Source organism: Hylobates moloch, unplaced genomic scaffold (assembly GCF_009828535.3).
Source record: "Hylobates moloch isolate HMO894 unplaced genomic scaffold, HMol_V3 SCAFFOLD_22, whole genome shotgun sequence".
Lineage (NCBI taxonomy): Eukaryota > Metazoa > Chordata > Mammalia > Primates > Hylobatidae > Hylobates > Hylobates moloch.
Window position 1 is genome coordinate 11,749,615 of NW_026652297.1, and position 27,191 is coordinate 11,776,805.

The 27,191-nt window shown below is 43.7% G+C and overlaps 1 protein-coding gene across 5 annotated transcripts in view; it reads left to right on the plus strand.

Annotated features, from left to right (window-relative positions):
• The window catches only part of PIK3CB (phosphatidylinositol-4,5-bisphosphate 3-kinase catalytic subunit beta), a 187,537-nt gene that overhangs the window by 20,146 nt on the left and 140,200 nt on the right, over nucleotides 1–27,191 (plus strand). The window contains exon 2 of one of the 5 annotated variants that reach the window (XM_032144371.2): nucleotides 19,508–19,612. The exons of the other annotated variants lie outside the window; for them this stretch is intronic. The gene's annotated coding sequence lies outside the window, so the exon portion shown is untranslated. The remainder of the gene's footprint in view (nucleotides 1–19,507; nucleotides 19,613–27,191) is intronic. 5 annotated transcript variants of the gene reach the window in all.

Consider the following 27,191-nt stretch of genomic DNA (forward strand, 5'->3'; position numbering starts at 1 on the left):
CGTGCCTGGCCAAATTTTTGTATTTTTTGTAGAGATGGGGTTTTGCCATGTTGCCCAGGCTGGTCTAGAATTCCTGAGTTCAAGTGATCTGCCCACCTTGGCCTCCCAAAGTGCTGGGATTACAGGTGTCAGCCATGCCTAGGTGGTTTTGACTAGTTTAATATGGCCAAATTTGAGATCAACCTTTGGAACATACATGTGGAGACAGAGACAAAGGATAACGGTTGAGTGGAGGAAGGAAGGTGGAGGGTTGGGGAAATCTAGAGAGAGCTAGAAAAAGTAAAGGGAAGAGATATTTAAGGAGAGAGGAATAAAGAATAGGAGTGAAATAGCCCTGGTCTTCCCAAGTCTGATACTGAAACCCAAGACTCAATTTTTTTTTTTTTTTTGAGATAGTCTCACTCTGTCACCCAGGCTGGAGTGCAGTGGTGTGACCTCAGCTCACTGCAACCTCCACCTCCTGGCTTCAAGTGATTCTTCTGCCTCAACCTCCCTAGTAGCTGGGATTATAGGCGCCCACCACCACACCTGGCTAATTTTTGTATTTTCAGTAGAGTCGTGGTTTCACCATTTTGGTCAGGGTGGTCTCGAACTCCTGATTTCTTTTTTTTTTTCTTTTTGCACACAAAACAATAAACATTTTCTAAACATACATACAAACAAAAAGATGCATATCAAACATGTTAGGAAGGTTGCACATGGGAAGACAGGGAATAGAAATGGGGGGTGGGAATTAAAGAAAATAAATGAGAGAGGGACTTTGTATGGATCAATGATAATAACTCAATCCTCTATTTGACAAAGAAGAAGGAGAAGGAAGAGGAAGAAAAAGCAAGTGGGATAAAGGATCAGAAAGGGAGGAAAATAGAAAAAATTAGAGTATGACTCCAGGGTAGACCTGTTTTGTTGTCGCTGGGTTGGTTGGTTGGTTTGTCTGTTGTATTTTTCATATGTTTCACCATGTTGGCCAGGCTGGTCTCGAACTCCTAGCCTGAAGTGATCAACCCGCCTCGGCCTCCCAGAGTGCTGGGACTACAGGCGTGAGCCACCACGTCCAGCCCTCACATTGCGTCTGGCCTCCGTGGTAGACCTCCCAGACAAACTCCTGATTTCAAGTGATCCTCCCGCCTCGGCCTCCCAAAGCGCTGGGATTACAGACATGAGCCACTGCACCTACCCGACTCAATCTTTCTGTGACTGTCTTGGAACCAGACTGTTTGAGTTTATAGTTATTAGTCATGTAATCTTGGGCAAATTGGCTTTTCTTTCTGTCCCTCCGTGTCCTCTTAAAAATGGGAGAAATGGGATTATACTTCATCATGTCATCATGTGTTGATTCATGTAGAACTGTTAGTATAGTATCCACACTGAGAAAGCTTTCTACTCCTTTCCCTATCCCCAACTTGGCTCTTAATTCAGCCTTTTTCAGCCCAGGTGTATTTCTCCTCCAAACCATTTAGGTTGTGGTAAGGGCCCCACTTGTGTATCTTACACCTTTGTTAGCTTTTACCCCATTTCTTTGGAATGCTCATATCTAATTGCTTACCCCACCTGAGGGTGAGGAATCATCTCTTGTAATGTCTTGTATAATTTAATTTCTGCCACCACCACCACTAAAATACTTGACATAATGCCTGGTATAGAGTAGGCCCTTAATCGGCCAGGTGCGGTGGCTCACGCCTGTAATCCCAGCACTTTGGGAGGCCAAGGCGGGCAGATCACAAGGTCAGGAGATCAGGACCGTCCTGGCTAACATGGTGAAAGCCCGTCTCTACTAAAAATACAAAAAATTAGCTGGGTGTGGTGGTGGGCGCCTGTAGTCCCAGCTACTGGGGAGGCTGAGGCAGGAGAATGGTGTGAACCCGGGAGGCGGAGAGATCGTGCCACTGCACTCCAGCCTGGGCGACAGAGCGAGACTCTGTCTCAAAAAAAAAAAAAAAAAAATAGAGTAGGCCCTTAATCATGTGTGAATTAAACTGAAGAAAGACTTTGGCCTTAGAAACATTTAGCTTGGAGAAGCTAACTTTTTTAGTATTGACTCTGAGGTGGTTTAGATCTTCGGGAACTGTATCACTTAAGTGTGTCTTAACTCTCTGGGTGAACCATAGTCTGAGTACAAAATGCTGGGGTAGAGCAGAGGGATTCTCTTGACAGAAAAGCTGATGTGGTCCTAAATAGCATTGGTAGAATTGTAGCCAGTCCTAAAAAGGAATGATGTTCAGTTCTAGACACCACTAAAAAAATTTTTTTTTCTTATTTTGAGATAATTGTAGATTCACATGCAGTTGTAAAAAATAATACAGAGGAATCCATTATCCTTTACCCATAATACTCCAATGGTAACATCTTGCATAACTATGGAAAGATACCACAGCCACGAAATTGACTTGGCTATAGTTTATATATCTTACTCACATTTCACCAGTTTTACATTCACTTATTTCAGTGTGTATTTAGGTCATTCAGTTTTATTATATATATAGATTTGAGTGACCACCACCACCGTAAAGTCACAATAGTTCCATTACAAGAGTCTCTCATTCTGGCTGGGCGTGGTGGCTCACACCTGTAATCCCAGCACTTTGGGAGGCTGAGGTGGGTGGATCACCTGATGTAAGGAGTTCGAGACCAGCCCGGCCAACATGGTGAAACCCCATCTCTTCTAAAAATACAAAAAATTATCTGGGTATGGTGGCGCATGACTATAATCCCAGCTACTTGGGAGGCTGAGGCAGGAGAATCGCTTGAACGCAGGAGGTGGAGGTTGCAGTAAGCCAAGATTGCACCACTTGCACTCCAGCCTGGGTGACAGCGAGACTCTGTCTCAAAAAAAAAAAAAAAAAAAACTCTCATTCTACCTTTTTATAGCCCCAGTCACCTCCCTCCCACCCTTTCTAACCTCTGGCAACCACTAATCTGTTTTTTTATGATTTTGTCGTTTCAAGAATGTTATATAAATGAAATCATCTAGGAGCTTGGCTTTTTTCTTTTTTAGAGATATGGTCTTGCCCTGTTGCCCAGTCTTTAGTGTAGTAGTACGATAATAACTCACTGCAGCCTCAAACTCTTGGGCTCAAGCAGTCCTCTGGCCTCAGCTTCCCAAGTAGCCGAGAATTACAGGCATGTGCCACTACACCCAGCTAATTTTTAAAAATTTTTGTAGAGACAAGGTTTTGCTACGGTGCCTGGGCTGGTCTTGAACTCCTGGGCTCCAGTGATCTTCCTGCCTTGGCCTCCCAAAGTGCTGGGATTACAGGTGTGAGCCACCATGCCTAGCCTGTTTTTTTTTTCAGTCAGCATAATTCTCTGAAGATCCATCTAAATTGTTATGTTTATCTGTAGAAATTTTCTTGCATATCAGGGCCGGGCGCAGTGGCTCACGCCTGTAATCCCAGAACTTTGGGAGGCCGAGGCGGGCGGATCACGAGGTCAGGAGATCAAGACCATCCTGGCTAACACGGTGAAACCCCGTCTCTACTAAAAATACAAAAATTAGCCAGTCGTGGTCGTGGGCGCCTGTAATCTCAGCTACTCGGGAGGCTGAGGCAGGAGAATTGCTTGAACCTGGGAGGCGGAGATTGCAGTGAGCCGAGATTGCACCATTGCACTCCAGCCTGGGCATCAAAGTGAGACTCTGCCAAAAAAAAAAAAAGGGAAATGTTCTTGCATGTCAATAGTATAGTTACCACATTTAGAAAACTTAACATTGGTACCGTATTGTTACCTAATATATAGTTTATATTCCAATTTTACCAATTATGTATTTTTTTCCCCACAATATTTTTTAGTTGTCCTTAGTGGTGCCATGACAGTTTCCTAGACTTTTTTTTTTTTTTTTTGGCAGAGTCTTGCTCTGTCACCCAGGCTGGAGTGTAGTGGCGCAATCTCGGCTCACTGCAACCTCTGCTCACTGCAACCCTCGCCTCCCGGGTTCAAGCGATTCTCCTGCCTCAGCCTCCTGAGTAACTGGGATTACAGGCACGCACCACCATGCCCAGCTAATTTTTGTATTTTTAGTAGGAACAGAATTTCGCTACGTTGACCAGGCTGGTCTCAAACACCTGACCTTGTGATCTGCCCATCTCAGCCTCCCAGAGTACTGGGATTATAGGCGTGAGTCACCGCGCCCGGCCGACATTTATTTATTTATTTATTTTTTGAGACGGAGTCTTGCTCTGTCGCCTAGGCTGGAGTGCAGTGGCGCGATCTGGGCTCACTGCAAGCTCCGCCTCCCGGGTTCACGCCATTCTCCTGCCTCAGCCTCCGGAGTAGCTGGGACTACAGGCGCCCGCCACCACGCCCGGCTAATTTTTTTCTGTGTTTTTAGTAGAGACGGGGTTTCACGGTGTTAGCCAGGATGGTCTCAATCTCCTGACCTCGTGATCCATCCACCTCGGCCTCTCAAAGTGCTGGGATTACAGGTGTGAGCCACCATGCCCGGCCCAACATTTCTTGTTTTTGATGACCTTGACAGTTCTGAGGAATACTAGTCAGTTATTTTGCATAATGTCTTTCAATTGAATTTTTCTGATTTGTTTTTTTAATGATTAGACTGGAATTACGGGTTTTTGCGAGGAAGACCACAGAAGTAAAGTGCCATTTTTCTGACATGATATCAAAAGTATATACTAAAAAATGAATTATCATTGTTGATGTTGTCCTTGATTGGCTGGCTGAGGTAGCTTGTTAGGTTTCCCTGCTATAAAGTTACTCTTTCCCTCTCCTTTTCATATTATACTTTTTGGAAGGAAGGCACTATGTGCAGCTCACACTTAAAGAGTGGGGCGTTATAGTTCCTTTCCTTGATGGGGGTGTATCTACACAAATTATTTGGAATTCTGTGTGGGAGATTTATTCTGCCCTCCCATTTATTTGTTTAATCATTTACTTATATCAGTGTAGACTTGTAGATATATTTATTTTGTACTTTGGTTTATAATCCAATACTTCATTACTTTATTGCTCAAAATATTCTAGCTTTGGCCATTTCAGCTTTGGCTCTTTCAGTTTGCCCTAGTCCCTTACATGATTTCCTATCATGGTGTGTGTGTGTGTTCGTGTGTGTGTGTGTGTTTGAGCACTTTTTTAGTTTACATTACTACAACATATTCAAGGCTTACTTTGTGTATTTCTTACCTCATCCTAGGATCAGTCATTTCTCCAAGGGAACTGGTCCCTTTTATTGGAGAACAGTGTTAGAAACTAAGAGTTGAACATAATGTGCACTCTTTACTACTGGGGTATCTGCTTCTAAGCTCTCTCAGCTGATAGAACAAGGAAATATATGTGAATACTATATACATATGTCTATACATTTATCCATATTTAACTATGTCTGTGTTAAGCTAAACATTAGTTTATACTGACGTTTCTAACTCCAGTCCATTCTCGCTTCCTCTTCTTGTTTAACTGCTGTAAACTCCTACTCCAATAGTGAAAAATCTGGCTTTTAATTTTCTTTCTTTTTTTTTTTTTTTGAGACGAAGTCTCACTCTTGTCCCCCAGGCTGGAGTGCAATGGTGTAATCTTGGCTCAGTGCAACCTCTGCCTCCCGGGTTCAAGCGATTCTCCTGCCTCAGCCTCCCGAGTAGCTGGGATTACAGGCGCCTGCCACCATGCCCAGCTAATTTTTTTATTTTTAGTAGAGACGGGGTTTCACCATGTTGGCCAGGCTGGTCTTGAACTCCTGACCTCAGGTCATCCACCCGCCTCAGCCTCCCAAAGTGCTGGGATTACAGGCGTGAGCCACCGCACCCGGCTTAATTTTCTTAATCGTATCTTTCACAGAAGTTGTAAGGTTTTTCTTGAGACAGAATCTCACTCTGTCTCCCAGGCTGGAGTGCAGTGGCACAGTCTCGGCTCACTGCAATCTCCGCCTCCCGGGTTCAAACGATTCTCTTGCCTCAACTCCCTGAGTAGCTGGGATTACAGGTGCATGCCACCACGCCTGGCTAATTTTTTTTTGCATTTTTAGTAGAGATGGGGTTTCACCATGTTGGCCAGGATGATCTTGAACTCCTGACCCCAGATGATCCACTCACCTCGGCTGAGATTACAGGCATGAGCCACCGTGCCTGGCCAGAAGTTGTAAGTTTTAATAAAGACCAGCTTACCCATTTTTTTTTCATAGATCTTGTTTTTTGGTGTTATATAAAAACTCATAGCCAAACTCAAGATCAACTAGGTTTTCCCTTTAAACAGCAGAAATAAATACTTTTAAATATATAAAATGTATTAGTATATATAATATAGTCTAATATATTCACATATAAAACTTATATTTTATATTCATATATAAAACATTATATATAGTGTGTGTACATATATATACATATATATAGGGAGAGAGAGAGAGAGCAAGAGAGACGGAGAGAGAAGGAGAGAGAGAGAGAGGGCCTAGATTTTCTCCTAATTTTTTTTTGTTTTGAGACAGAGTCTTGCTTGTTGTCCAGGCTAGAGTGCAGTGGCATGATCTCATCTTACTGTTACCTCTGCCTCCCAGGCTCAAGCGACCCCCACCCCACCTCAGCCTCTTGAGTAGCTGGGACTACAGGTGTGCATTCCCACACCTGGCTCTGTATTTTTCTTTGTAGAGACAGGGTCTCGCCTTGTTGCCCAGGCTGGTCTTGAACTCCTGGGCTCAAATGATCTTCCTGCCTTGGCCTCCCAAAGTGCTGAGGTTACAGGTGTATGCCACTGCACCCGGCCTTCTAAATGTTTTATAGGTTTACATACTACATGAGAGGTTGTTTTTTGAACTTCTTTTAACTGAGATTTTGACTGTTGTCAATAAGTAATATATTTCCCCCTTTAATTTCTTGGATGGGACATGGGGTTCCGTCATAAGTTTTATAGTTAGAAAAAGAAATGGTAAAATGAAATTTTGGAACTTGCTGAGCAGTGGATAAAAAGCTCTGTTAATTTTGGAATTCAAATACCCTATGTCTTAAGGAAATGTATCTTTTCCTAGCCCTCAATCTGATTGAGGGAACATGACATATATAATAAAAATAATCAGCACTAAAGGCAGCATGTGGTGTAGTGCTTAATTGTGTTTTTAAAAAAAAAACCCTCAAATTTATGAGGAGTTCAAGGTCATTGTGAGCTGGACTAGTAAGAGAAGACGTCTTGGAAGCCAGACCTTTTTTTTTTTTAGACAGGATCTTGCTGTCTTCCCCAGGCTGGAGTGCAATGACATGATCATAGCTCACTGCAGCCTCAACCTCCTGAGCTCAAAAGCGATCCTTCCACCTTAGCATCTCAAGTAGCTGGGACTGTAAGTGCCACCACCATGCCTGGCTAATTTTTAAAATTTTTAGTGTAGATGAGATCTTGTCATGATGCCCAGGTTGGTCTTGAACTACTGGACTCAAGTGATCCTCCCACCTTGGCCTTCCGAAATGCTGGGATTATAGGTGTGAGCTACTGTTCCCACCACACCTGGACTTTAATTTCTTTTTATAGCTGCACAACATTCCATTATGTGGATGTACCATAGTGCATCTAACCAGTCCTCTGTTGACAAACTTTAAGAAAGTTTATAGTGTGTTGGCATTACAAGCAGTGCTGTAATGGATAAATAAGGTTTATTTTATTATTATTTATTTTATTTTTTTGAGACAGAGTTTCACTCTGTTGCCCATGCTGGAGTGCAGTGGCGCAATCTCGGCTCACTGTAACCTCCACCTCCCATGTTCAAGTGATTCTTCTGCCTCAGCCTCCTGAGTAGCTGAGATTACAGGTGTGTGCCACCACACCAGGCTAATTTTTCTATGTTTTGTAGAGATGGGGTTTCACCACATTGCCCAGGCTGGTGTCGAACTCCTGAGTTCAAGTAATTCTCCTGCCTGGGCCTCCCAAAGTGCTAGGGTTATAGGCATGAGCCACCACACCTAGCCTGGATAAATAAGATATAGATTTGACTTTGAAACATTTGGTTCATATCCTGTATTATCCCAAGATACAGATTGTGACCAGAAACAATGAAGGCAAATTGACATATTTTCTGTAATAAGTGGCTCATATTTATAACAGTAGTTAACACATCTGTATGTATGCATATAATTTATGTATTTGAGGGCACTACTGCAAAAAGCTATAGGAGCTGTGGAATGCTTGCACATATTATAAAGTTTAAAAATACAAGTTTATTATGGAAGAGTAAGCCTCTTATCCCCTGCCTAGAATCTGCAATATTCCAGTTTCTTGTATTTTAAGAGTGGTATTCTTCAACGTCCAGCTGTATACAGTATCACCATTGGCAAGTTGACTTATTTCCCAGGGTGATTCCCATCCAAGAAATCTCTATTTTCTCACCATTTGCCTAATACAAGCTTATTTTGCTGCTGGCCATTCTAGCTGTTTACATTCCGTTGGTCTCTTTTCAAGTCTAATTTTTCTAGAGCAATCCTGAATAAGCAGGCCTCAATTTCTTTGAGGCTCAGAGCTTCCTCTCTTCAGTTCTAGTGTTGTCCATACAACTGTGTCACTCTTGGAACTCTCTGTTCTGCTGAGCATGTTTAGTTATCATGTGGGTGAATAATATAACAGTGATCTTTTTTTTTTTGAGATGGAGTCTCACTGTGTCTCCCAGGCTGGAATGCCTCTGCCTCCTGGGTTCGAGCAATTCTCCTGCCTCAGCCTACAGAGTAGCTGGGACTACAGGCGTGCATCACCACACCTGGCTAATTTTTGTGTTTTTAGTTGAGACGAGGTTTTGCCATGTTGGCCAGGCTGGTCTCGAACTTTTGACCTCAAGTGATCTGCCTGCCTTGGCCTCCCAAAGTGCTGGGTTACAGGTGTGAGCTACCTCACCCGGCCTACTTCTCTTAGAGTCTGAGAAAATCACTGAAGATTTAATAAATAAACCACTGATATGTGTATAATTATATTAGCACAGCTTTCTCAATCTTGTAGAAACTATTGCTCTGCTGATCTAATTAAGGAAGTTCTGATTCTTTTTGTAAGGGGAAGAATCCTTTAAAAATGGGAAGATGGGGCCGGGCGCGGTGGCTCATGCCTGTAATCCTAGCACTTTGGGAGGCCAAGGTAGGAGGATCACGAAGTCAAGAGATTGAGACCATCCTGGCCAACGTGGTGAAACCCCATCTCTACTAAAAATACAAAAATTAGCCTGGCATGGTGGGGCATGCCTGTAATCCCAGCTACTCAGGAAGCTGAGGCAGTAGAATCGCTTGGACCAGGGATGCTGAGGTTGCAGTGAGCCAAGATTGTGCCACTGCACTCCAGCCTGGCGACAGAGCGAGACTGTCTCAAAAAACCAAACCAAACAAAACAAAACAAAACAAAAACAACAACAACAACAAAAGAGAAGATGTACATCCTAAATCTGTTTTTTTTTTTTTTTTTTTTGAGACAGCCTCTGTTGCCCAGGCTGGAGTGCAGTTGCGCGATCTTGGCTCACTGCAAGCTCCGCCTCCCGGGTTCATGCCATTCTCCCGCCTCATCCTCCCCAGTAGCTGGGACTACAGGCGCCCACCACCACGCCCAGCTAATTTTTTTGTATTTTTAGTGGAGACGGGGGTTTCACCGTGTTAGCCAGGATGGTCTCAATCTCCTGACCTTGTGATCTGCCGACCTCGGCCTCCTGAAGTGCTTGGATTACAGGCGTGAGCCACTGTGCCCGGCCCCTAATTCTGTTTTTAATAAATACTGATTTTGTTGTTGTTTGTTTGTTTTTGAGATGGAGTCTCGCTCTGTCACCCAGGCTGGAGTGCAGTGTCACGATCTCGGCTATCTGCAACCTCCGCCTCCTGGGTTCAAGGAATTCTCCTGCCTCAGCCTCCCAAGTAGCTGAGATTACGGGCATGCGCCACCATGCCCGGCTAATTTTTTATTTTAAGCAGAGATGGTTTTGTCATGTTGGCCAGGCGGTCTCTAACTCCTGACCTCAGGTGATCCGCCTCCCTCTGCCTCCCAAAGTGTTGGGTTTACAGGCATGAGCCACCACGCCCGGCCAAATACTGAGTTTTTTTTCTTTTTTTTTTTTCATGAGACGGAGTCTCGCTCTGTCACCCAGGCTGGAGTGCAGTGGCACGATCTCAGCTCACTGCAAGCTCCGCCTCCCGGGTTCACGCCATTCTCCTGCCTCAGCCTTCCGAGTAGCTGGGACTAGAGGCACCTGCCACCACGCCCGGCTACTTTTTTTTGTATTTTTAGTAGAGACGGGGTTTCACGGTGTTAGCCAGGATGGTCTCAATCTCCTGACCTCGTGATCTGCCCGCCTTGGCCTCCCAAAGTGTTGGGATTACAGGCGTGAGCCAACCGGCTTGGCCACAGAACTGAGTTTTCAAAAGGCTGCTTACAGGTGTATATCTTTGAAAGAGATCTTCTCCTCCTCCTGTAAACTATGAATTCTTTTTTTTTTTTTTTTGAGATGGAAACTCGCTGTCCCGGAGCCGGGATGGTCTCAATCTCCTGACCTCGTGATCTGCCCGCCTTGGCCTCCCAAAGTGCTGGGATTACAGGCGTGAGCCACCGTTCCTGGCCATACTGAGTTTTCTAAAGGCTGCTTACAGTATACTTTGGAAAGAAATTGTAAAATTAAGAATTCTTAAGCAATTGCGTCTTGCATTTAGTGATTCAGATTTACATTTTAGCTTATTTTACAGTGATTTTCTTCTTAAGAGTTGATAAGGATATCAAATCAGAATAAAAACATCATTGTGTCCTCTTAATTTAAAAGCCATAGTTTCCAAGCTTTTTGTTCTTTTGTTTTTTTTGAGACAAGGTCTCTGTTATTCAGGCTGAGTGCAGTGGCATGATCATGGCTCACTGCAGCTTCAACCTTCTTGGGCACAAGCGATGCTTCCACCTCAGCCTCCTGAGGTGCTGGGACTACAGGCGTGTGCCACCTCGCCTGGCTGATCTGTAATTTTTTCAGAGAGAGGGGCTCTTGCTCTGTTGCCCAGGCTGGTTGTGAACTTCTGGGCTCAAGCCATTCTCTTGCCTTGGCCTCCCAAAGTGCTAGGATTATAGATGTGAACTACCATGCCTGGCCTGTTTTTTTCTAAAATATTCATGTATTTTTTCTCTATAAGAGGCCAAGTGATTTGTGAGGTTACTTCTCCTTCTTCTTCTTCTTCTTCTTCTTCTTCTTCTTCTTCTTCTTCTTCTTCTTCTTCTTCTTCTTCTTCTCCTTCTCCTTCTCCTTCTCCTTCTCCTTCTCCTTCTCCTTCCTCTTCCTCTTCCTCTTCTTCTTCTCCTTCTTCTTCTTCCTTTTTAAATTTTTTGTAGAGGTGGAGTCATGCTATGTTGTCCTGGGTTCAAGCAATCCTTCTGCCTCAGCCTCCCAGAGTGTTGGGATTATAAGTGTGAGCCACTGCACCTGGCCTGTCAGGTTGCTTCTATACCTATTTTCTTATCTAGAATATGTGGTAACAGTATTAACCTGTTTGTAAATTATCTAACAATAATTGAATGCTTTGTGTATTGATGTGGGCCCCCAGTGAATTGATTCTGGTCAAAATTCACACCTTTGGAATGTCAAATTCATTCTGCTGAGAGGCTGGAGCTTTCCTAGATAGACAAGCCACAGAGACTTTCTGAAAATCAAGGTAGAGAGCCTAAGCATTTTAGAGCTTCATGTTGTGTTTGAAAATGGAGGCCCAGAGAAGGAGGCCATCAGCTCCAGTGACTTCCTTAGTGCCTTTGCGGTAAAACTCAGCATAGAATTTTCCCTCCACACCTGAACCTCTTCCAAGAGCTTCTTTCATGTCTTGGCTTGTGTGACACCTTGCCCCAGCCTCATCCCAGGACTTCTCTGCAAAAGGAATTCTTTTCCCTTGGCCCACGTGCTGCTGCAGATATCCAATTAATGAACAATCTAGATATATTTGTTAAGCAACAAGGTACTGGCCACGTGTAATAATAAGCAAGAGAGGCAAATGTGTGTCCTGTGTTCAATAATGCTATTATGTTGGTGTTTACCTGGTTTGGGAGGATAGTGGTCATTCATAGAAATGGAAAGAGGCATTGATTTAAAAACTAATGCAAATAAAGACAGGAAAATATGTTTTCTTGTATTCTTATTTGACAAAATTTAAAATATACGTAAGTTTCATAAGGTGAGGATACTTGTTTATGTTCTTTCTTAGCCATCCAGTCTCTGGAACTCTCCCTGCCTTGACACCACCTCCCTTCCCAACCTTTTTAAAAACAGTGGTTTAATTGTCTGCTTGCAGAGGTGGATACTTTTTATTCTGGTGGAAGATTGGAGCAGTGGGTGTTTGTTTACAGTTTAAGATGCCCTTTAGGATCTGCTTTCCTTGTTCCCTCAGGGCTGAACTTTCTGAAAAGTTCTGATCTAATGTGGTCATACCAGGTTTGACTATATCTTTTATTCCACTTCTGGCATTGCTGTCAATTTATCATAAGATTTTTCTTTTGTACATTTCTTTTAGCTAAAGAGTTGGCCATGGGAAACTCCACTTTATTCACATACACCTTTATATTAATACATTAGAGTGTGAATATTTTCCTATATCCATCATTTATTCATGGAACATTTATTGAGAGGATATGTATTGTGTGCTGTATGAGGCACTGGGGGTGCAAAGTTGAAGAAGGTTCATGGCTCATGGTTTTAGTTTTAAGAAACTTCAAGAGAGACTGGCAAATGAACAGATAATTCTGATATGTTGGGGTAAATACAAATGATAGATATAGATCCTATCTAGGGTATTGTGGACCACAGAATAGAGCAGGATTGGTACTCAAAATACAGTATGGGGACCCTGAGAGGTCCCTGAGCTCTGGAAGGTCAAAACTTTTAAAAAAAAATAACAATACTAACATTATTTGCCCTTTCTTCTCTCTTTTTTTTTTTTCTCACAAATTAACAATGGAGTTTTCCACAGGCAAGGGAACTTGTAATATCTCAATAGAGATGAGCATCCCTCCCTCTTGCCCTCTTTCCCTCCTTTCCCCCACTCTTTCCTTTCCCCTTTCTACTTCCCCCTTCCCTTTCCCCCACTCTTTCCTTTCCCCTTTCTACTTTCCCCTTCCCTTTCCCCCTTCCCCCCTTCCCCCCTTGCCCCCTTCCCCCCTTCCCTTTTCTTTCTTTACTTTCTTTCTCTCTCTCTCTCTTTCTTTCTTTCTCTTTTCTTTCTTTCCTTTCTTTCTTTTTTTTTTTTTTTTTTTTTTTGAGATGGAGTCTCGCTGTGTCACCCAGGCTGGAGTGCAGTGTTGCGATCTTGACTCGCTGCAAGCTCTGCCTCCCAGGCTCACATCATTCTCCTGCCTCAGCCTCCGGAGTAGCTGGGACTACAGGCGCCCGCCACCACGCCCGGAGAATTTTTTGTATTTTTAGTAGAGACGGGGTTTCACCGTGTTAGCCAGGATGGTCTCGATCTCCTGACCTCGATATCCGCCCGCCTCGGCCTTCCAAAGTGCTGGGATTACAGGCGTGAGCCACCGCGCCCGGCCTCTTTTTTTTTTTGAGATGGAGTCTCTGTCACACAGGGTGGAGTGCAGCGGCGCGACCTCGGCTCACTGCAACCTCCACCTCCTGGATTCAAGCAGTTCTTCTGCCTCAGCCTCCCGAGTAACTGGGATTATAGGCGCCCGCCACCATGCCTGGATTTTTTTTTGTATTTTTAGTAGAGACGGGGTTTCACTATGTTGGTCAGGCTGGTCTTGAACTCCTGACCTCGAGTGATCCACCTGCTTCGACCTCCCAAAGTTCTGAGATTACAGGCGTGAGCCACTGTGCCTGGTTCCCCTTTTCTTTCCTTCTTTCTTTTTCTTCTTTTTTGTTTTTGTTTTTAGAAACAGGGTCTTGCTGCTTGGCCCAGGCTGGAGTTCAGTGGCACCATCATAGTTCACTGCAGCCTTGAACTATGCTCAGGTGATCCATCCGCCTCAGCCTCCCAAGTGGCTAGGATTACAGGTGTGCACCAACACGCTCAGCTAATTTTTTTCTTTTTCTTTTTCTTTTTTTTTTTTTTTTTGAGACAGAGTCTTGCTCTGTCGCCAGACTGGAGTGCAGTGGCCCAATCTCTGCTCACTGCAACCTCCGCCTCCCGGATTCAAGCAGTTCTCCTGCCTCAGCCTCCCTAGTAGCTGGGACTACAGGCACGCGCCACCATGCCCAGCTAATTTTTGTATTTTTAGTAGAGACAGGATTTCACCATGTTGGCCAGGATGATCTCTTGACCTCCTGATCCACCTGCCTCGGCCTCCCAAAGTGCTGGGATTACAGGTGTGAGCCACCGCGCCTGGCTAATTTTTTATTTCTATTTTTTTTAGAGATGAGATCTGCTACATTGTCCAGGCTGTCCTCCAACTCCTGCGCTCAAGCAGTCCTCCTTCCTTAGCCTCTCAAAGCTTTAGTATTACAGGCATGAGCGACTGCACCTGGCCTGTGACTGTTTTCAACTATAAATATACCTATTCTGTCATTCTTACAACTTTGAATATAGGTAATTTTATCCATTTAATGCATTGATAATGGCTGTGGCATGATCCAGAAGCACACAATGAACGTAAAATGGGGAGGCTCTGATATTTGATACAAATTGCTATGGTACAACTGCTCATTCCTGTGTAGATTATTGTTATTTAAAAAATAATACTCTTGCTATATCACCTCATTTCATTATAATGGGTACCTGTTCTACTTGCTTTTTTGACTTCTCATCTCATTTTTACTGTGCCTAGAGAATTTTGTTAGAAGTCTTACCCCTAATTACCTGTTTGAGAATAGGTAAACTTTTATCGAACTTACTGTAATAAGTAGGCTACATCCTACATAATAAATTGAGTAAGAAGAAAGAGGACGTGGGGGATTTTTAAAAATGTTTCCTGAATCTATTCTATTTTAGTGTGAAATTTATATGTATGTGATTTTGAAATAATTCAGAATTAATAGAAAAGTTAAAAAATAGGCCGGGCACAGTGGCTCACGCCTATAATCCCAGCACTTTGGGATGCCTAGATGGGCAGATTACCTGAGGTCAGGAGGTCCGAGACCAGCCTGGCCAACATGTCGAATCCCCATCTCTACTAAAACTATAAAAATTAGCTGTGCGTGGTGGCACACACCTGTAATCCCAGGTACTCAGGAGACTGAGGCAGTAGAATCACGTGAACCCGGAAGATAGAGGTTGCAGTGGGTGAGCCAAGATCGCACCACTGCACTCCAGCGTGGGTGACAGAGTGAGACTCCATCTCAAAAATAATAATAATAATAGAGTTGTAGCTGGGTGCAGTGGCTCAAGCCTGTAATCCCAGTACTTTCAGAGCCTGAGGTGGGAGGATTGCTTGAGCCCTGGAGTTTGAGACCAGCCTGGACCACATAGTAGACCCTATCCCTACAAAAAAAAAAAAATGCTGGGTGTGGTGGTACATGCCTGTAGTCCCAGCTACTCAAGAGGCTGAAGTGGGAGGATCCCTAGAGCCCAGGAGGTCAGGGCTGCAGTGAGCCATGATTGCATCACTGCAATCTTTGGGTGACAAAGACTCTGTTTAAAAACAAAAAGTGTCGTGGGTTAAAAGTTATCTTCAAGACTTTTCTATTCTCCAGTAGAAGAAACATTTATATTAATAAATGAGAATTGTGAGTATTAATAAATATTATAAAGATGATAAAGTAATGTGGTAGATAATGACCTAGGTTGCTATCTTAACTGTGAGACTGTATAGAATGCCTCTTAGAAGAGGTAACTTTGAGTTAAAACATAAATGTTATGAAGTGGCAGACCTGGAGGCAGCACATTGCAAGCTGAAAGAACAGCATGTACAAGAGCCCTAATTAGGAACAAAGTGTGAGGAAGAGAAAATATACCAGTAAGGCTAGAGAGTAGTTGAATGAAGAGGAAAGCAAATGAGGTCAGAGCCTGGTATGGTGGCTTATGCCTGTAATCCCAGCACTTTTAGAGGCCGAAGTGGGTGGATCGCTTGAGCACAGGAGTTTGAGACCAGCCTGGGCAACATGGCAAAACCCTGTCTCTGCAAAAAATAACAAATTAGGCAGGCGTGGTGGCACACGCCTGTAGTCTCAGCTACTAGGGAGGCTGAGGTGGGAGGATCCCTAGAGCCTAGGAGGTTGAGGCTGCAGTGAACCGTGATCATGCCGCTGCACAACAGGCTGGGTGACAGAGCAAGACCCTGTGTCAAAAACAGACAAACAAAAAAACAAGAAAAGAAAAAAGATGAGGTTAGTTGTAGACAGATACCAGATCATATAGGGTAGGTCATTTTTAATATCATGTAGGGTCTTAGTAGTTCATAGTTGTAATGCGGGTAGGGTTAACAGCAGGAAGCCTTTGGAAGGTTTTAAGCAGATCACTCCAGTGATATGATTTATGCTGTACAAGGTACATTCTGGTTGATCTGGTGTGGATTAATTGTAGAGAGGTAAGATTTCACTTTGGGAAGCTGAGGCGGGCAGATCACAAGGTCAGGAGTTCAAGAGCAGCCTGGCCAATATGGTGAAACCCCATCTCTACTAAATATACAAAAAAAATTAGCCAGATGTGGTAGCACCTGTAATCCCAGCCTCTTGGGAGGCTGAGGCAGGAGAATTGGTTGAACCCGGGAGGTGGAGGTTGTAGTGAGTCAAGATTGCGCCACTGCACTCCAGCCTGGGCGACAGAGTGAGACTCTGTCTCAAAAAAAAAAAGAAGTAAGATTTGAAGCAGAGAGACAGATTTGGAGGGTGTTGGAACAGCATAGCCTCAGCCTTCCGAGTAGTTGGGATTATAGGCATATGCCACCACGCCCGGCTAATTTTTGTATTTTTAGTAGAGATTGGGTTTCGCCATGTTGCCCAGGCTGGTCTTGAACTTATGGGTTCAAGTGATCCTCTGGCCTTCCAAGTAACTGGATTACAGGCTTACATCTCTGTGCCTGGCTTGGTGAGGCTTTTGTTCGGAAGAGACATGAGGCTTTGTATAGCTAGGGGAGAAAAAGTTGACCCAGACCCTGAGAGAAGCAACATGGAATTATGGAGAAAATATTCTTTTCCAAGGGGACTAGTGTTAGAGATCTTGGGTTGATGACTTCAGGGAGGTGGGCAGTGCTAAGGTCTTAGTTCCAGAGATGGTAAAAGAATAGGTCCTGTTATTGGGTGTTTGTGTTGATAGTATTTAGGCCCCATTTTGGTGCATTCATTTACTAATCTATGTATTGTAGTAATGGATTATCCTGGAGTTAGAAATACTTTTAAATACAAAAACAAGTGGACAGTCTTTCCCGCCTATATCCCTCAACTACCTTGTTTCTATTCACACCATTCCTCCAACACTCCACCCTACCCAGGAAACTATTGTTCAGTTTCTCATGTAACCTTCTAGAGTTTCTTTATATAAATAAAGACAATAAAAATACAGATTCTGGGCCAGGCACAATGGCTCACACCTGTAATCCTAGCACTTTGGGAGGCCGACGTGGGTAGATCACGAGGTCAGGAGTTTGAGACCAGCCTGACCAACATGGTGAAACCCCATCTCTACTAAAAATACAAAAATTAGCTGGGCCTGGTAGCGTATGCCTGTAATCCCAGCTACTCGGGAGGCTGAGACAGGAGAATTGCTTGAACACTGGAGGTGGAGGTTGCAGGAGCCGAGATCATGCCATTGCACAGATTCTGGCCAGGTACAGTGGCTTGGGCATGTAATCTCAGAACTTTGGGAGGCCGAGGCAGGCGGATCACTTGATCCCAGGAGTTCAGGACCAGCCTGGGCAACGTGATGAAACCTGTCTCTACAAAAAATACAAAAATTAGCCGGGCGTGGTGGTGCATGTCTAGTCCCAGCTACCTGTGAGGCTGAGGTGGAGGATCACCTGAGGCCGGGGAGGTCTAGGGTGCAGTGAGCCACTATTGTACCACCACACTCCAGCCTGGGCAACAGGGTAAGACTGTCTCAAAAACAAAAAGAAAAAAAAGATAAATAAATAAATAACTGCAGATTCTTCTTTCTATCTTTACCCTAAAATCCACCAATCTCAAAGGTAGCATATTATAACTGTTATTTTGCAAATTGGTCTTCCCACCTTCCCCCTTGCACAATGTGTTTTTCACTTAAGAATAGAGATTTACACAGAAAATCTTTCCATAGAATATATATAGGATTTTTTTTCTTTTTCTTTTTTTTGAGACAGGGTCTATTTCTGTTGCCCAGGCTGGAGTGCAGTGGTGCGATCTTGGTTCACTGCAGCCTGAGCCTGCTGGATTCAAGTGATCTTTCCACCTCGGCCTCTGAGTAACTGGATCACAAGCACATGTCTCCACTCCTGGCCCTGGATTTTATTTTTAGGAGTAGTTTTAGGTTCACAGCAAAATTGAGCAGGGGTACAGAGAGTTTTCACATACACCCACTACCCTACACAGTCATAACCATACCCACACGTGCATAGCCTCTGAGCCCACTATCAACATCCTGAATAAACAAGTTTGTTATTTTTGAGTTCACCAATTTTCTTACTTTTGGAAAAACAATCAGCTTTATGTACTTTGAAATTGTTCTGAAATTTGTTTTATAATGTTCCTCTCATTTAAAAAATTCATCTTCATCAAAAGACACCTTAAAGAAAGTGAAAACATGCCACATGTTTTGGGAAAAATAATTGTAATATATGTAATAGGGAATTAGTGTCCTGACCAGGGCCAGCTTCATGGGTTCACAATCTGTGCAGTCACACAGGACCCCTCATTTAGATGGTCCCCGTGCTTAGTTTATTGGTAAGCTGTCACCGTCTTGAAATTCTTAATTTTTGAAAAAGTAGCCCAACATTTTTATTTACTTATTTTAAAATGTTTTTATGGTGAAAAATTTATATTTGGAATTTGCCAGCTGAACTCAGTTTAGGTTATTCCAGTTTTGTTGGCAACATTCAAAGCATCATAGTCAGGAATCTGTTGAACATATGCCTTCTCTCTGTCAGACTCAATCCGGGTGTTGACCTTGGCCATGTCAGTGTCCTAGAGCTTCTTCACAGCTTGTTTGATCTGGCACTTGTTGGCTTTGACATACACAACTAATGCAAGTGTGGTGTGGTCTTCCGTCTTCTCATTGGTCAGGATTAAGCCTGTTTTTCTTGGGAGTGCTTTTCCTAGGATATTTTGGCCGCAGTGTCTTGGGGCAGTCTGAAGGTGGGTAGCATGCAGATATCTTTCAGCAGTGTGTTTTTGGCTTTTAAAGCCTTTGTTTTGGCTTCAGCTTTGGGAGAGGCAGGGGCTTCCTTTTTCTCTTTGGTGCCATCTTGGTGAAAAGGCCTCACATTTTTATTTTGCACTGTGCTCTGCAAATTATTTTGTCTGTCCTGGTCCTGAATATATAAAGCCTTCTAATTAATTAGAAAAAGCCAATCCAATAAGAAAATGCCCAAAATCTGAGAGCAAAGATCTTCAGCCTCATTAGATCTTCAACCTACATATTTTAAAATGTGTAGCATTAACAAGTGATTACATATATAGGTAATAAAATTTACCTGACTTAATTTAGCTCGTTTAGATTAATACTTTTGTCTTCAACCTTTTTTGTAGTGTATGTTTTAACTGGAAAAAGGCTTCCATGAAAATGTCACTTTTAAAAAATAAGTAATGCCATCTGTTTTCCTAAAAGACTGAAATGGGGGCGATCATTCTTAGGTAAGTATCCAATTTTGTATTTTTAATTACTTATATATTGGTTAGAGTATAAATTTTTTTTTTTTGAGGTAGAGTCTTGCTGTGTTGCCCAGGCTGGAGTGCAGTGGTGCAATCTTGGCTCACTGCAACCTCCGCCACCTGGGTTCAAGTAATTATCCTGCCTCCTGAGTAGCTGGGATTACAGGCACATGCCACAATGCCCGGCTAATTTTTTTGTATTTTTAGTAGAGACAGGGTTTCACCATGTTGGCCAGGCTGGTCTTGAACTCCTGACCTCAAGTGATCTGCCCGTCTCGGCCTCCCAAAGTGCTGGGATTACAGACATGAGCCACCGCTCCCAGCAGATTATGAATCTTTTAGTTAACCTATGAGGTAGGGAGTGGGAGTGGGGGGGATGCTAGGTCTTGTTTGAAGATAGTCTGTTATTGAGGATTATGTTTCCTACAGAGTTAAGAACAGAACTTCATGAAGCAGAGAGGAGGGTCAGTAGTGTCAAAAGCTCTTTAGACAGGTTAGCTGAAAACTGAAGAAACTTTTTTGGATTTGACAGTTAGGAATTCATTGATGATCCCAGCAGGGGCCATTTTAGGAGGCTGTTTATGGCTGAAAATCAGCTTGCAATGGAGTGAAGAGTAAAGAGGAGGTGATAAAATCTAAATATTTCAGCTATTTCATTTATTAAACCCATATGTAATATAGCGGCAGCGATCACTTCCTTAAGCACTGGAGTTATAGTTAGGGTAACCATATATCCTGGTTCAAATCTCCTATAGATCAATTAATGCCCAATTATTTTTATTTTTATTTTTTTGAAATTGAGTCTCGCTCTGTCACACAGGCTGGACTGCAGTGGCGTCATCTTGGCTCACTGCAACCTCTGCCTCCCATGTTCAAGCGATTTGCCTGCCTCAGCCTCTCGAGTAGCTGGGACTACAGGCTTGTGCCACCTCGCCCAGCTTTTTTTTTTTTAAAGACAGAGTCTCATGCTCTGTCACCCAGGCTGGAGTGCTGTGGCGTTATCTCGGCTCACTGCGACCTCTGCCTCCCGGTTTCAAGTGATTCTCCTGCCTCAGTCTCCCAAGTAGCTGGGATTACAGGCACCCACCACTATGTTCGGCTAATTTTTGTATTTTTAGTAAAGACGGGGTTTTACCATGTTGGCCAGGCTGGTCTCGAACTCCTGACAGGTGATCTGCCTGCCTCGGCCTCCCAAAGTGCTGGGATTACAGGTGTGAGCCACTGCGCCCGGCTGAGATAATTTTTTTTTTTAAGAAAATTGGGTCTCAGTCTGTCACTCAGGCTGGAGTCCAGTGATGCAATCACTTCTGGGCTCAAGTGATCCTCCTGCCTCAGCTTCCTGATGGGATTACAGGTGTGAGCCACCATGCTCACCCAGCAAGAGGTGATTTAAAGTATACAAGAAGGTATGCATAGGTTGTATGCAAGACCATACAGTTTTATATCAGGAACTTGAGCATTTCTGGATTTTGGTATCCGCAAGGGTTCTGGAAGCAGTTCCCCCCAGATACCACAGATGACTATATATTTATTGTTTATCTTCTCTGTCCTCATTAGAATATCAACTCCATGAGAAATGGACCTCTGTTTTTGTTCACTGTTGTAACCCTAGCAGCTAGCAGAGTTCTTGGTATATTAGTAGATGCTCGGTAAATATGTATTCAATATATAATGGCCTCCAGTGCCTTGATCCATCCCCTTTATCAATCCTGCATCTCATAGACAGTTATTTCAATTACCAGTGTCAAATTTCTCATGTTCACCTAAAAGGTTATGCTAGCTAAATTCATACTGCCTGCCATGTCATGCTAGCTTATCTCAAACTAGGCCTTTACTATTGCTCAGCAATCATATTAAATTTCTCCACCATCGTCTCTGGTCTGGTTAGTTGCAACAGCCTCTTAATTGACCTTTGTGCTTCCACTCTCCACCTGTAATTTATCTTCAATAAAACAGAGGACTCTAAGGCATATATCATATCATACCACTTTTATGCTTAAAAACTCACAAGATGCCAAGTGCCATGGCTCACGCCTGTAATCCCAGCACTTTGGGAGGCCAAGGCAGGTGGATCACCTGAGGTCTGGAGTTGGAGACCAGCTGGCCAACATGGTGAAACCTGATCTCTACTAATAATACAAGAAATTAGCTGGGCATGGTGGTGGGCACCTGTAATCCCAGCTACTTGAGAGGCTGAGGCGAAGAATCACTTGAACCTGGGGGGTGGAAGTTGCAGTAAGCTGAGATCGTGGCATTGCATTCCAGCCTGGGCAACAAGAGCGAAACTCCATCTCAATTAAAAAAAAAAAAACAAAAAACAAACAAATAAAAAAAAACTCACAAGACTTTGAGTCTAAACTCCTTACCACAGCTACAGAACACTATGTGGCCTGGCTCTGCCTACTTCTTCAATCTGAAATTTTTTTAAGAGATGGTGCCTCACTATGTTGCTCAGGCTTTTCAAACTCCTAGCCTCAAGCGATCCTCCTGCCTTGGCCTCCCAAAGTGCTGGGATTACAGATGGGAGCCACTGTGCCCGGTCAACTTCTTTAATCTCATCTCATGACACTATGGTCGTCATCCACCTTATTGTAGAAACACTGGAATTCTTTCCATTCCTCAAACACAATCAGCTCATTTCCACCTTGAGGTTTAAACTTTTTTTTTTTTTTTTGGAGACAGAGTCTCGCGGCAACACCCAGGCTGGAGTGCAATGGTGTGATCTCAGCTCATTGCAACCTCCGCCTCCCAGATTCAAGCGATTCTCCTGCCTCAGCTTCCCGAGTAGCTGGGATTATAGGCATGTGCCATCATGCTCGGCCGATTTTTGTATTTTTAGTAGAGACAGGTTTCACCATGTTGGTGGGGCTGGTCTCAAACTCCTGACCTCGCGGGATCCGCCTGCCTCGGCCTCCCAAAGTGCTGGGATTACAGGCGTTAGGCACCATGCCCAGTGAGGTTTAAACTTACATAGCTTGATTTTCTTTTAGCTTGGCTAAATTCTTGTCTTTCAGATCTTAATGTCACCTCCTCAGAAGAAGATAACCAGTCACTATCAACTGCCATATTTTAATTCTTTTCATATCACATTACAATTTGGTATTGTTCTTGTTCACTCCAGTGATTAGCTCCACGAGAACACTAATCTTGTCTACAAGAGTGCCTGGCACAATGCAGGCGGTCAGTAAATATTTGGTGAATTTGGTAGCTGCCCTACAGCGTTTTTCCTAAATGCTTTCTTCTCCCAGGATCCCAGCCTCACCACTAATTAACTATATGCTGAATAGATAACCTCAATCCCTACATTATTAAAAAAAGTAAGATAAGAAATCCTACACTTAGCTGGGTGTGGTGGCACACACCTGTAATACTGGCTACTCAGGAAGCTGAGGCGGGAAGATTTCATGAGCCCAGGAGTTCAAGGTTGCAGTGAGCTATAATTGGACCACTGCACTTCAGTCTGGGCAACAGAGTATGACCCTGTTGGAGGGGAGGGGGAGAGAAAGAGAAGGAGAAAAGAAATCCTACAGCTTCTTCCTCTTTGCCTAAAAATTCCTTGATATATCCTCTCTTCCAGTCCTCTAGTTTCTAAGCAGAAAGATTGCTACTCTTGTAAGAGCTAAACCCTTTACCTATGTCTTTGATCTCAGTCAAACTTTTTACCTCTTCTGAGTAAAAACTTAATCACTCTTTTTAATATTTAAACTATATGCAAGCTGAGTACAGTGGCTCACACCTGTAATTAGCCAGGCATGGTGGCGAATGCCTGCAGTTCCACCTACTTGGGAGGCTGAAGTGGGAGGATTGCTTGAGCCCAGGAGGTCGAGGCTGCAGTGAGCCCAGATCCTACCACTGCACTTCAGCCTGGGCAACAGAGTGAGAGTGTGTCTCAAAAAACAAAAATTATCTCAATGGTAACCTGGAAAATGAAAAAAAATTATAATACCTAATACAATGTAAATGCCTTGTGAATAGGTGTTATTGTATTATTTAGGGAATAACGACGATAGAAAAAAGTCTGTACATGTTTAGTACAGGCACAACAGAACCATTACCTGATCCAATATTTCTTTTTTTTCTTTAATTTTTTGAAATGGAGTGTCACTTTGTTGCCCAGGCTGGAGTGCAATGGCGCGATCTCAGCTCACTGCAACTTCCACTTCCCTGGTTCAAGCGATTTTCCTGCCTCAGCCTTCAGAGTAGCTGGAATTTCAGGCACGCACCACCACGCCTGGCCCCGCATCCAGTATTTTCGATTCATAGTTGGTTGAATTCACGGATGTGGAACCCACCGATATGGAACACACAGATATGGAGGGCCTACTATATAATATGTTGGGTGGTGATTAAGTGTTATTTTGAAGATTTATACCTTGTTTGCCGTTGTCATTAAGGTATGGAAATATATTAGGGAAAAGTAGACATTGATGAAGGAGGGGTATGTTTACTAAGGTATAAAGTTAGGGAAGACCTCTCTGATTAGGTGGCATTTGAGTTGGCACCTCTAAATGAAGTGAGGGAGCAGGCCCTCTGGGTATTTTGGATAGGGTGGGGAGGGCATTTTAGACTGAAGGAACTTAAATACAAAGTGTTTGAAGCTGGATGTGCTTGATATGTTCTATGACCTGCAGGAGGGCCAGAGTGGCTGCATTGAAGTAAGTGAGGGTGGAGGTAGTAGGAGCTGACACCATCATTGTGAATGTGGTAGAGGCTTGAGTCAAGTTGTAGACCAGAGTCAGGCCTTTTCTTCTGTGTGATGGTGGAGCTGCAGATCCAGGAGTGAGGATGTGGTGGGAAGTGAAAGGTCAAGCTGTGGCTGAGAGGTGTAACTTCAGGCTGAAGAATTGTGAGGCCGCCAGGTGCAGTGGCTCTCTCCTGTAATCCCAACAGTTGGGGAGGCTGAGACTGGCAGATCGCTTGAGTTAGAGACCAGTCTGGGCAACATGGTAAAACCTCATCTCTACAAAAAATGTAAAAATTAGTCGGGCGTGGCGGCGCATGCCTGTAGTCCCAGCTACTCGAGAGACTGAGGCTAGAGGATTGCTTGAGCCTGAGAGGTGGAGGTTGCAGGGAGCCGAGATTGCACCACTGCACTCCAGCCTGGGTGATAGAGCAAGACGTCTCACAAAAAAAGAAAACCAACCATGAGGTCAGATGTTTGAAGTATCTGAAAGTGAAGATGAGAGAAGAGGGTGTACAATAAAACAGATTTTTGAACACCACAGGGAAGTAGGAAGCATAGAAAAAGATGAGTTGGAGGCACAGAGGGCCTGTAAGTTCATAATGGACAAGTTTATTTGGCTTCAGGTTTTTCGTTTTGTTTTGTTTTTGAGGTGGAGTCTCACGCTGTTGCCCAGGCTGGAGTGCAGTGGTGTGATCTCGGCTTGCTGCAACCTCCACCTCCCAGGTGCAAGTGATTCTCCTGCCTCAGCCTCCTGAGTAGCTGGGACTCAGGGTTTTTTTTTTGAGACGGAGTCTCACTTCGTCACCCAGGCTGGAGTGCAGTGGCACAATCTTGGCTCACTGCAAGCTCTGCCTCTTGGGCTCACGCCATTCTCCTGCCTCAGCCTCCTGAGTAGCTGGGACTACAGGCACCAGCCACCACGCCTGGTTATTTTATTTTATTTTATTTTTGTATTTTTAGTAGAGACGGGGTTTCACTGTGTTAGCCAGAATGGTCTCAATCTCCTGACCTCATGATCCGCCCGCTTCGGCCTCCCAAAATGCTGGGCTTACAGGCATGAGCCACCGTGCCTGGCCTCAGGGTTTAAAAAAAAAAAAAAATTGGTGAAATACACACAATATAAAATTTATCTTTTTGCTTTTTTTTTTTTTTTAATGAGCACAGGCTGGCCTTGAACTCCTGAGCTCAAGTGATCTGCCCACCTTGGCCTCACAAAATGCTAGGATTATAGGTGTGAGCCACTGCACCTGGGGAAAATTTAACCACTTTTAAGTGTATAATTCAGTGGCATTAAGTACATTCATAAAAGTACATCATCACTGTCCATCTCCAGAACTTTTTCATCATCCCTAACCGAAACTCCATACCTATTAAATAATAACTTCTCATTGCCCCCTCTTCTTTAGTCCCTGAGAAACCCTGTTCTATTTTCTGTCTCTATGAATTTGACTATTCTGCTTCAGGTGCCTTGTATAAGTGGAATCATACAATATTTGTCTTTTTGTTTCTGACTTATTACACTTGGCATTATATTTTTAAGGTTCATTCATATTGTAGCATGCAGTAGAATTTCATTCCTTTAAAGGCTGAATAGGCTGGGCCCAGTGGCTCATGCCTGTAATCCTAGCACTTTGGGAGGCCAAGATGGGTGGATCACGAGGTCAGGAGTTGGAGACCAGCCTGGCCAACATGGTGAAACCCTGTCTCTACTAAAAATATGAAAATTAGCTGGGTGTGGTGGCCCGCACCTGCAGTCCCACCTACCTGGGAGGCTGAGTCAGGATAATCACCCCTGACCCCAGGAGGTGGAGCTTGTGCCAAGATCACATCACTGAACTCCAGCCTGGCAACAGAGAGAGACTCCGTCTCCAAAAAAAAAAAAAAAAAAAAGCTGAATAATATTCCATTGTATGTACACACCACATTTCCAAATTTTTTTTGTCTGTGTATCTGTTGATGGTGACACTGGTGCTGTTTCTACCTTTTGGGTATTGTGACCAGTGCTGCTGTGAGTGAGCACTGGTGTACAAATCTGAGTAAATCCCTGCTTTCATTTCTTTTGCATACATCACCAGAAGTGGGATTATTAGATCATATTGGATCATATGCTTTAATTTTTCTTTTTAATTTTTTTGAGATAGGGTCTCACTCTGTCAACCAGGCTAGAGTATAGTAGTGTAGTAATGGCTCACTGCAACCTCCATCTCCTGTGCTCAAGTGATCCTCCCACCTCAGCCTCCTGAGTAGCTGGGACTACAGGTGCCCACCACCACACCTGGCTAATTTTTTGTATTTTTAGTAGAGACAGTGTTTTGCCACGTTGCCCAGGCTAGTCTTGAACACCTGGCTCAAGCTATCTGCCTGCCTTGGCCTCCAAGGACCAGAAACAGTAGGCACTCAACAATATCATGCTGGGATTACAGGCGTGAGCCATCACGCCCCGCCATACGCTTTAATTTTTTGAGGAACAATCCTACTGTCTTCCATACTGGCTATACCATTTTATATTTCCACCAGCAATACACAAGATTTCCAGTTTCTCCACAGCCTTGCCTGGGTTTGGTTTTATAAAAAAAAAACCTGTGGTTTTTTTTTGTTTTTTTTTTGAGACGAAGTCTCACTCTTTTCCCCCAGTCTGGAGTGCCATGGCACGATCTGGGCTCTGCCCAGCCAGTAGTATAGTTGTGGTTTTTGAATAATGGAATGTTTTAAGTTTATTTCCTTAAAACAATGTTTATCATACACTGTTTTCTGGTAGTAGTTTTAGAAGTAGCACAAATCCTTATGCTCTGCTACAAGGTCAGAACTGGTAAAGAAAGTTGTCTTCAGCCGGGTGTGGTGGCTCATGCCTGCAATCCCAGTACTTTGGGAGGCTGA